Here is an 11,562-nt window from a genome sequence, read left to right as displayed (position 1 = left end):
AGGAAATGTTTCCTCTGTGTTGACCCTCCTCTTTGTAGACTAGACACTGGTTCAGGTCCATCTGGTGGAGTCTTCATGGCCTCCTTGCTCAAGAGGACAGGTGACTCACCACAATTACAGGACATTTTGAGAGATGCTCATAGTCCCCTGGAACTTAGTCAACCTAGGAGGGAAAGGAGCAAAAACTATCCTTTATGTCCCCCTGACCAAATTAGTATAGGCCTCAAAGTATGGCTGTTAAACACCCAAGAAGGTTAGTTCCACCAGTATGATATTTTAATTACCATATGCCATGTAGATAGAGCTTGGATAAAGACCAAACACTCTCAGATAAACCTTGCCTAGGCATATATTAGATTCTTTGATGTGGTTGTATGTATAATTTGTCAGTAGGTTGTTGGCCTAATATGGTTCCCTCTGGTTTTCTAAAACTAGCTAGGCATTGTTTATCTTTCACATTGTCTAACCCTTCCACCATGGTTTCCCCATTTAAGGTGCCCCCATTTTTTCCATTTCTCCCTTAATAATACCCTTCTCCTACGGTCCCACCTCTTTTGCTCTCCTTCTTTCCCTTTATCCCCTAGCTTCCTTGTATAACCTTTCCTCCCCATCCCCTTAAAATAACCCCATTGTTGTCCATATCTCCCTTGTGAACAACTGTTTTCTACTGTGCTTCTCTTTCAGATTCTTTCCTTTACTTCCTTGGTTCCTCTTCATTATCCTGTTTCCTGTAGTTATGTCGGGATACATATGTACTTATAAGGATTTGTTGTAGGATCCACATATGAGGGAGAACATACACTTTTGTTTCTGAGTCTGCATTACTTCACTTAGTATAACAGTTTCTAGTTCTATCTATTTACCGGCAGATTTCATGATTTCCTCTTTCTTTCCTGGTGAGTAAAATTCCATTATATAAACGAACCACATTTTCACTATCCACTTATCAGTTGAGGTATACTTAGGCTGCTTCCATCTCTTAGATGTTGTGAAAAGAGCAGCAACAAACATGGATGTACAAGTGTCTCTGCAATAGGACGAGTTCTTTGGGTATATGCCAAGGAGTGGTATAACTGGGTCAAATGGTAGGTTCATTTGTAGTTTTTTAAGAGTTCTCCACACTGTTTTCCATAGGGGATGGACAAGCTTGAATCCCACCAGCAGTGGATGAGCACTCCGCTTTCTCCAGGATGTTGAGCACTTTTTAAGGTGACTTTTAGCCATTTTTATTTCTTTGTTTGAGAACTCTCTGTTTAGGTCAATCACCCATTTTTAACTGGGTTATTTATTTTCTTATTTCTTTATTTTTTGAGTTCTTTGTATATTCTGAATATTAAACCTCTGTTGGATGTGCAGCTGGTAAAGATTTTCTCCCACTCAGTAGGTTTCCTCTTCCCTTCATTCGTTGTTTCTTTTGCTGTATAGAAGCTTCATAAGGTAATGAAGTCCCACTTATTGATTGTTGACCTTAGTGTCTGAGCAGCTGGCATCTGATTTAGAAAGCTTTCCTACATCTATATCTTGGAGGGTGCTGCCTATGTATTCTTCTAGCAGTTTCTGAGTTTCAGTTTTTATACTGAGGTCTTTGATCCACTTGGAGTTGACTTTTGTGTAGGGTGAAAGCAAGGGTCCAGTTTCATTCTTTTACAGGTGGAGATCCAGTTTTGTCAGCATCATTTGCTGAAAATGCTGCATTTCCTCCATTCTGTGTTCTTGGCATCTTTTTCAAATATCAAGTGACTGACATTACACGTACGCATGTTTGGGTCTTCTATTGTGTTCCATTGATCTATGTGTCTATTTTTGTGCCAGAACCATGCTGTTTTTATAACTATAGCCCTGTAATATCTGAGGTCTAGTATGGTAATCCCTCAGTATTGATTATTTTGTTCAAGATTGCTTTGACTAACCATGGTCTTTTGTGGTTCTGTATGAATTTTAGAATGATTCTTCTCAAGGATTGTGAGGAATGTTATTGGTATCCTGATTGGGACTGCATTTAATCTATAATTTGCTTTTGGTAAGGTTGCCATTTTCACAATATCAATTGTACCAGTCCATGAGCATGGTAGGTCTTTCCATTTCCTATGTTTTCCTCTATCTCTTTCTTTAAAGATTTGAAATTTTCATCGTAGAGATCTTTAATGTCTTTGGTTAGGTTCATTCCTGAATATTTTATTTTTTTGAAGCTATTGAGACTGGGAGGGTTTCCTCGAGTGTTTTATCTGATTGCTTGTTATTAGTATATAGAAATGATACTAATTTTTGTGAGTTGATCTTGTAACCTGCCACTTTACTGAAGTATTAATAATTCCTAACAGTTTTCTAGTGGAATTTTGGGGATCTCATGTATAATAATTTCATAATAATCATAATATCATAATATCATAATAATGATAATTTCACGTCTTCTTTTTTAATTAGTACTCCTTTGGTTTCCTTCTCTTATTCCTCTTGCAAGAATTATAAACCCTATACTGAAAATGAGTGGATAGTGGACAGTCATCTCTAGTTCCTGATTTTAATGGGAATGCTTACAATTTTTCTCCATTTAGGATCATGTTGACTATGGTTTTGTTGTATATAGCTTTAATTATGTTGAGGTATGTTCTTTCGAGGCCACATCCATCTAGGACTTTGAACATGAATGCATGTTAGTTTTTGCCAAAGGCCTTTTCTGCCTCTATTGAGATGACCATATGGTTTTTGTCTTTAAGTCCATTTATATGTTTTATTACATTTATTGACTTAAGTACATTGAAATATCCTTGCATCTCTGGAATAAAGTCAACTTGATGTGTGTCCGTATGTGGTTTGCAAGTATTTTGTTGAGTATTTTTGCATCTATGTTCAGTAAGGATGTGGCCTATAGTTTTCTTTTTTGTTGTATCTCTAGCTGCTTTGGGTATTAGAGTGATACTGGCTTCATAGAAGAGGATTCGGAGTTCTTCCTCTGTTTCTCTTTTTAAATAATTTAAGCAGTATTGGTTGTAGATTTTCTTGGAATGTCTGGTAGAATTCTGCTGTGACTTCATCTGGACCTGCGTTTTTCAGTCAGGAGTTTTTGTATTACTGTTTCAATTTCCTTATTTGTTATGGGTCCATTTAGGTTATTGGTCTCTTCTTAGTTTAACTTTGGTGGTGACCATGATTTTAAAAATTCATCCATTTCCTTTAGATTTTCAAATTTAATGGGGTATAGATTTTTAAAGTATGCCCTTACAATGTTTTCAATATTTTTGGTGTCTGTTGTGATGTTTTCCCTTTTGTTTTGATTTCATTTATTTGGATTTGCTCTTTCTTTTGGTTAACTGGACTAAGGGTCTGTCTATCTTATTTAACTTTTCAAAGAACAAGCTCTTAGATTCATTGATTTTTAAAAATATTTTATTTATTATTTTTATTTTATGTGTATGCATGTATTGCCTGCATGTAGGTAAGTGCACCCATGTCATGCAATGCCTGCAGAAGACAGAAGAGGGTGTTGGGTCCCCTGGAACTGGAGTTATGGACAGTTGTTAGCTGCCATGTGCATGCTGGCATTTGAACCCAGGTCTTCTGCAAGAACAGTCAGTTTTCTTAACCACTGAGCCATCTCTCCAGCCCCTGATTTTTTTCTATTTTTTATTTCATTAATTTCTGCTCCTATTTTCATTATTTCTCCCCATTTACTAGGTTTGTGGTTGGTTTGTTCTTGCCTTTCCAGAGCATTGAGTTGTACTGTCAAGTCATTTACATGTGCCCTTCCTAATTTTCTTAATGTAGGCACTAAGAGCTATAAACTTCCCTCTTAAGATTGCTTTTAAGGTGTCCTGGAGGTTTTGTTGCATTGTGTTCTCATTTTCATTTTGTTCCAGAAATACTTTTATTTCTTTCTTAATTTCTTCTTTGATGCATTTGTCATTCAGGGTTGTATTGTTTAATCTCCATGAGTTCATGTAGTTACTAGACCTTCTTTTGTTGTTGATTACAAACTTTATTGCACTGTGGTCTGATAGAAGTCATAAAATTATTTCAATTTTTTGTATTTGTTGAGATTTGGTTTGTGTCCCAGTATGTAACCAATTTTAGAAAAGCTTGCATGGGTTGCTGAGTAGAAAGTGTATTCTTTGGTGCTTAGGTAAACTATTCTATAGATGTCTATTATGTCCATTTCATGTAAGATGTCATTTAATTCAGATGTCTCTTTTTTTATTCTTTGTCCAGTTGACCTGTCTATTGAAGATAGTGAGGTAATGAAGTCACCTACTATGACTGAGTTGTGGTAAATTGTGTTTTATAGTGCTGGAGTATTGTTTTTATAAAATGGGGTACACCAGAGTTTGGTGCATATATATTCATAATTGTAATACCTTCTTGATCAATTGTCCCTTTGATTAGAATTAAGTGACCTCTTTATCTCTTCTGATTAGTTTTAATTTGAAGTCTGTTTTCTCAGATATTAGAATTGCAACAGCTACTTGCTTCTTAGAGCGATTTCCTTGAAATGTTTTTTCCATCCTTTCACCATAAGGTACTATCTATCCTTGAAGGTGGGATGAGTAAAGATGGGTTTTCTTTCTTGATCCATTCTGCTAGCATCTGTCTTTTGACAGGGGAATTGAGACCATTGATATTTAGTGTTGTTATTGAAAGATTTGTGTTGGATACTGTCATTTTAGCTGCTTTGTGTTGGTGACTCTATTTTGTGTTTCTGTTTTTATACCATTCTTTGCTTTCTTTCCATTCCCTCTTGCGTATCTCATTCCCATCTTTAATACATTGTATTACTAAGAATATTATCTGTAGGGCTTGTTTGGTGAACATGAATTCCTTCAGCCTATTCGTGTTATGGAAAACTTTTTATTCCCCTTCAACTATGATAGATAGGTTTGCTGGATAAAGTATTTAGTGTTTGGCATTCATGGAACTGGAAATACAATCTTTTGTATTTGGTCCAGGCTCTTCTGGCTGTCATACTTTGCATTTAGAAGTCAGTTGTAGGAGCTGGAGAGATGGCTTGGTGGTTAAGAACACTGGTTGTTCTTGCAGGAGAACCGGGTTTGAATCCCAGCACCCACATGGCAGCTAACAACTGTCCATAACTCCAGTCCCAGGGGATCTAACAGCCTGTTCTGACTTCTGTGGGCATTGCACAACATGGGTGCACTTACCTACATGCAGGCAATACACATATACATATAAAATTAAAAATAAATAATTTTTAAGTCAGTTGTAATTATGACAGGTTTTCCTTTATGTGTAACTTGCTAGTTTTCTCTTGCAGGTTTGAGTTCCCTCTCTGTTCTGTATATTTAATGCTTTTACTATGATATGCCATGGGGAGTTTCTGCTCTGGTCATTTTTAATTGTTGTTCTATGTGCTTCCTCAATCTGTATAGGTAAATCTTTCCTTAATTTAAGGAAGTTTTCTTCTGTATTCTTATTGAAGATCTGTTCAATGCCATTGACCTGAGATATTTTTTTCTTTCCTATATGCCTGTGATGTATAGATTTGGTCTTTTCATGTTGTGCCACATTAAAATTTTGCATAGTCTTTGCTTAAGGAGTACAGCTCTTCAATTTTATCCAGTCTTGATATTCTGTTTTCCATTTCATTCACTCTGCTTGTGAGGCTTTCTCCTGCTGTTTCCAATTGGCTTTTTGAGTTTTTCAAATCCATGTCCATTTCGATTTGATTTTCTTCAATATTTGTATTTCAGTTGTGAATTCACTTATCAAGAACTGAATTGTTTTCGATATTTCATTAAGCCACATATTTGTATAGTCTTGAACTTCCAACATAAGCTTATGCTTATCCTCTTCAAGTTCTTTCAGTTTGTCTGTGTTTTCTTTAGGTTCTTTGATCGTGTTTATGATTATTCTTTTTAATTCTGCGATCCTGGGATTCCTCAGAGTTGTTCTCATTGTAGTCCGTAAGACTAATGGTTTTGTTAGGCACAATTCTCTTGGTTTTTCATATTATTTGTGTTTTTGCACTGCCATTTGGGCATATGGCTGTTCTTTGTTGGTTGTGTTTCTGGTAGGAACTGCTGCCTTTGTGTAACTGAATTTTGGTTCTGTTTATCTTATTTATATAGTTCAGTTGCTTTTTGCTCAAGTATCAAAGATAAATTTGTGTACATCTCGGATTCATGTAGAGTAGTAGGCTGGTCTGGGTAGTTGGTGGGACAGGATTGTGGGTAGGCTGATCAGTGTAGTAGGAGGGCTGGTCTGTGTCAGGCAGTTTAGGAGCCAGGGGAAGATGGAGGTGGGGACCATCTGAGGAGAGCATACTAGGGAGTTTATCTAATCTGGGTTAGGGAGCTAGTCCAGAGATCTGAAGCAGAATTATTGGAACAGGCCTGGGTTCGAGGATAGCAGGGGATAGAGTGTGGGTGGGTAAATTAGAAGTGCCAAGGCTGCAGAGGAATGGAATAGAAATGCACTGGGCAGGATCTGACTTACCAGAGTATTAGGTGGGCAGCTCTCTCAGGGTGGTCAGGAGCCAGGGGAAGATAAGGATAGGGATCATCTGAGGGGCGACTTAACAATTGTTTCTAGGGGTTCAGCTAGTCTGGTTAGAATGCTAGTCTAGATATCTGAGGCAGAGTAACTGGAATGGACCTGGGTCCAAGGCCAACAGGGGACAGGGTGAGGGTGGATGAGATTGAAAGTGTTGAAGCTGCAGAGGAATGGAATAGAGAGTGCAAGTATTTTCTTATTTTTGATATGGCACCCAAATATCTCCTAAAATTCTTGAATACTCTAGTCTTTATGAGATAGAGCATAAATCTTTTCCCATCAAATACTATCTAGACTTGATCATTCTTTCCTAATGAATGGTATATGGAAATGGAAAAATATTTACCTTTATACTGATGAAATTGAGCAGACCTCATCATATGCAAATAAGACAGGTTATTAACATTACCAGTAAGTTATATTAATATAAATATCTTCTGGTATGCTTGAATAAGAAGGGTATTTCAATTCTGTGATGTTGTCTTCTGAATTTCCTAAGATAAATCTCATCATGGGCAAATGTCAACAAGTCAGAACCAGATGATGTTATATAAGATATCTCAACAGGATTCTTCTAATGTGTCAACGTCATGGATGACAGAGTCTAAAACCCTATTAAATTCTGGAGGAAATTAGGCCCGTTGACAACTAAATGCAAATTGGCATCCTGACTTGGATACTGGACAAAAATATGAAATTAATGCAAAAGCTGCTGAAATCCAATATAAAGTCTATGCTAATAATATGTATTGTCAAGTTAACATCCTAATTTTGAAAAGCATAGTCTGATAATGCAAGATGGGTCCTTTGGAGATATGTTCACTGAACTCTGCATTATCTATATATGTCCTCAATAAACTCAATGTCATTAATTATAATAAAGTTTGTAAGAAAGGAAGAAAAAATCAAAAAGAACAGAAAGGAGAAAGATAAAGTAAAATAAACCCCTTGATTTTCACACAGTTATCAGTGATAGTTAACATCATTTAAACCAGACAAACCAAAAGTAGCACCACAAACATGGGACTGGAGAGAGAATACACATAAGAAGAATGGCTGCATAATAAAGAACTTAACATAAAAGAACTAATATCATGTACAAGGCATCTAATATTTTTTAAAAGTAAGTAAAAATGTGAAATAATCTACTGATTTAGTCAGTAACTTCTAATACATATATTTGATATTTTGAGAATTTCATACAATGCAACTTGATCATGTTCAAACCCTGTCCTCCCCATCTCCACCCTCACCCTAGTAGCCCTAGGACTTCATGGCCTCTATTATTTTTTTAAGGTCTATCCAGTCTAATTTGTGTTCCTTATATGCTCTCTGGTGTGGGTCCATCCCTTGGAGTCTGGTCAACCTACCAGGAGTTATATCCTTAAAGAAAGTTCTCCCTTTCCCTGCAGCTTCTTACCCACATCCCCCATCCTTGCTGGGTTTTTATTTTTCTGGCCTGGGATAACATAGATCTTTAGCACGCTGTCACAAGTGCTGTGAGTTCATTTATACAACTGCCTTGTGATGTCCAAACAACACAGATTCCTTTTATTAATCTACTTATTCTGGCTCTTACAACCTTTCCACCTCCTGTTTTACAATGATCCCTGAGTCTTTGGAGGAAAGAGTGGAATATAGGTGCTTCATTTAGGGCTGAACACTCCTTATTTCCTTATTCTTTGCACAGTGACCAGCTGAGGATCTTTTAAATATTTTATTTTTTATGTGTATGAGTGTATTGCCTGCATGTGTGTATGTGCATCTGTATCATGCAATGCCCATGGAGATCAGAAGATGGTGTCAGATCTCCTGAAATTGGAGTTACTAACAGTTGTTAACCACCATGTGGATACTGAGAATTGTACCCAGGTCCTCTGCAGGAGCAGTCAATGCTCTTAACTTCTGAGTCATCTCTTGATTTCTCAAGTCCCCAGTTGAGGATCTATTTTTTTTTTTTTTGAAATTTTTCAATTGAATTTTTGTACATTCCATACAGAAGATCTTAATCATATTTGCATATTTGTACCCCCTTCCCTACTGGTACCATCCAGTAGCCCCCACACACTGGAATTTATAAATATCGGTACTTGTGTTAAGGCCTATCTTGTCAACTTAGTGTCCCAAGATGTCCCTCAGTGCAAGTTCATCCACTGAGGTATAGTCAGCCTATCTACAGTCAGTCCCTTAAAGAAGATCAGCTCTTCCTCTTCCAGCAGTAACTAGCTGCCAATAATTCTTTCACTAAGATCGAGCCTACTTCCATTTCCACAGTTCGGTGCTGGATTTTTGTCTGCTTGAGTTTACATGGGTCTTGTGCATTCTGACACCATTGCTGTAGGTTTATATGAGGATGGTCTCAGAAGCCTGTAGGACTCATTTCCTTATGGTCATGACCCTCCTCCCTGGCTCTTACAATCCTTCTGTCACCTCTTCCACATGATCCCTGAATAGCAGGTAGAGTTTAATATAGGAATCCTGTTCAAGGACCCCACTTTGCAGATTCTTACTCTTTATACTTTGCCCATTTTTGACTTTCTGTGTTCCTCGTCCTCTGTTGAAAGATCTTCATTGATGAAGATCTTCATTGATGTTAGTCTTCTCTCATGTGTTGTTCTATATTCTCTGATCCTTAGGTATAGAAGTTGCATTGTAGATGCCCCACTTAGACTTGGACAATTCACAGATAATGTCTTTCTATGACCAGTTGTGCAACTCTGTAATATTCTTTGACTTTTATGAAAGAAGCTGTTTTGATGAGTGGTAACTGGGATATTTGTCTGTAAATATAAGAATCCATATTTTGCATGTAGTAAGGAATTAAATTTGTCTATGGATGTAACAGTCTTGGGGTTTTCTCTAAGATCTATGACTTCTCCAACCACGTTAGAGTACCATACATGAGTGTCCTCCCATTGAGTGTGCTTTAAATCCAATTAGGTAGCTGATAATTACCCCCAGACAAAAATACCACTATTATGCCAATGTCATTTGCTGTGCTGGTCATTGTTGTGGTTAATAGGCCTTAAAGTTGGGACTGATGTTCTCCCTTAGAAGTTTGTGTAGTGCTCGCCAAAGTTATGCAAACTAGCCTTCAGGGGAGGTGGCTTCCAAGTCAGTTCCAGCTCCATTGTTCCAAATCCTTTGTCTAAAGTATGTCCTGTATTCAACACTAGGGTCTCACCTTCAAGTTGTGGGAGTCAATCAATGGCTGTGGCAATAGCTGTGTAGGATCTCTTGGACTTCCACGGCCAACAACTTTTGAGAATCTCTTGGACTAGCATGGCCAACAACTCAAGGAAACATTTCTCCTGACTGGCATTGCTTCTTGTTTTGTAGACTTCAGCTATACACATGGACTCATGTATGTTGTTTGTGTAATTTGTCAGTAGGTTTTGGACTAATATGATTCCCTTTGGTTTTCTACACTAGTTAGGCATTATTTATCTCTTTTCTTTCTCCCTGTCTATCACCGCTCTATGCCTTCCCAACCTAAAGTATCCTCATTTTCCCCATTTCTCCCCTGATAATACCTGTCTCCTATGGTCCCACCTCTCTTGAGCTCCTTCTTCCCCTTTATCCTTATAGTTCCTTGTGTCACCCTCCCTCTCACCCTGGCATTTAAAAACCCCCCATTTTACCCATTTCTCACTTAGAACTGTATACTGCTGTTCTCTCTCAGGATATACTCATATATAAGGATTAGGTGTTAGGATTCAAAAATGAGGGCAAACATACATCGTTTGTTTTTCTGAGTCTGTGTTACCTTGCTTACTATAACAGTTTCTAGTTCCATCCATTTACCTGCAAATTTAATGATTTCATCTTTCTTTACTGTTGAATAGAATGTCAAAAACACACCCAGGAGGAAAGATATCATCTTCAACAAACGGTGCTGGCAAAACTGGATCTCCACCCATAGAAGAATAAAACTAGACCCTTATCTTTCACCTTGCACAAAAGTCAGCAATAATGGATCAATGACCTCAGTGTGAAACCTGAAACTCTGAAACTGCTAGAAGAAAATTTTGGCAGTAATCTAAAAGACATAGGTGTAGGAAAGTACTTTCTAAATCAGACAGCATTTGCTCAGGAATTAAGGTCAATAATCAACAAGTGGGACCTCATTAAACTAAAAAGCTTCTCTACAGCAAAAGAAATAACCAAGTGAAAACCTGCAGAGCTGGAGAAAATCTTCACCAGCGACACATTTGACAAAGGTTTAGCATCCAGAATATGTAAATAACTAAGGAAACAAATAATTAGTTAAAAGATGGGCTAAGGATATGAACAGAGTTTTCAAAAGAATAAATAAAGATGGCTAATAAATATCTTAAAAAGTATTCAACATCGTTAGTAATCAGGGAAATGTAAATTAAGATTTCATCTCACCCCAGTCAGGCTGGTTAAGATCAAGAGAACAAATCATACCAAATGCTGGAGAGGATGTGGGGAAAGAGGAATGCTCATTCACTGCTGGTGGAATTAGAAACTCATGCAACCCTGATGAAAAATAGTATGGAGAACTCTTAATAAACTAAAAATGAACCTACCATATGACCCTGTTATACCACTCCTTGACATATACTCCAAAGACTCATCCTACTGCAGAGATACTTGTACATCCATGTTTGTTGCTGCTCTTTTCATGATAGCTAAGAAATGGAAGAACTTAAATGTCCCTCAGCTGATGAACAGGTAATGAAAATGTGGTACCTCTACCTAGTTGAGGATCTTTTAAATGAAATAATAGGATAGATTTCAAAACAAATTTGTCAGTCACAGAGAATATTGTTAATGTGTTTAATTCATATATTTCACAATTTTCTGATTCAATAAAAAAGAAAGCTAGTTGTGCAGTTGGTATAAGATACAAAGCTGAAACAGTAGTTCAAACTGCCTATAAATAAAATAATCCCTAAGCACATATTAGATACAGTGCTGGGAAGACTACCAATATCCATGCATTACAATCCAGTTAAATAAACACATAGCAGAGTATCATATATCTGCAAAAACAAGAGGGTGAGTAAAAACATTACTACATGCTAATCTAGA

The sequence above is a fragment of the Nannospalax galili genome, unplaced genomic scaffold (genome assembly GCF_000622305.1).
Source record: "Nannospalax galili isolate Female #2095 unplaced genomic scaffold, S.galili_v1.0 scaffold177, whole genome shotgun sequence".
Taxonomy (NCBI): Eukaryota; Metazoa; Chordata; class Mammalia; order Rodentia; family Spalacidae; genus Nannospalax; species Nannospalax galili.
Note: the sequence above shows the minus strand (reverse complement) of the source record.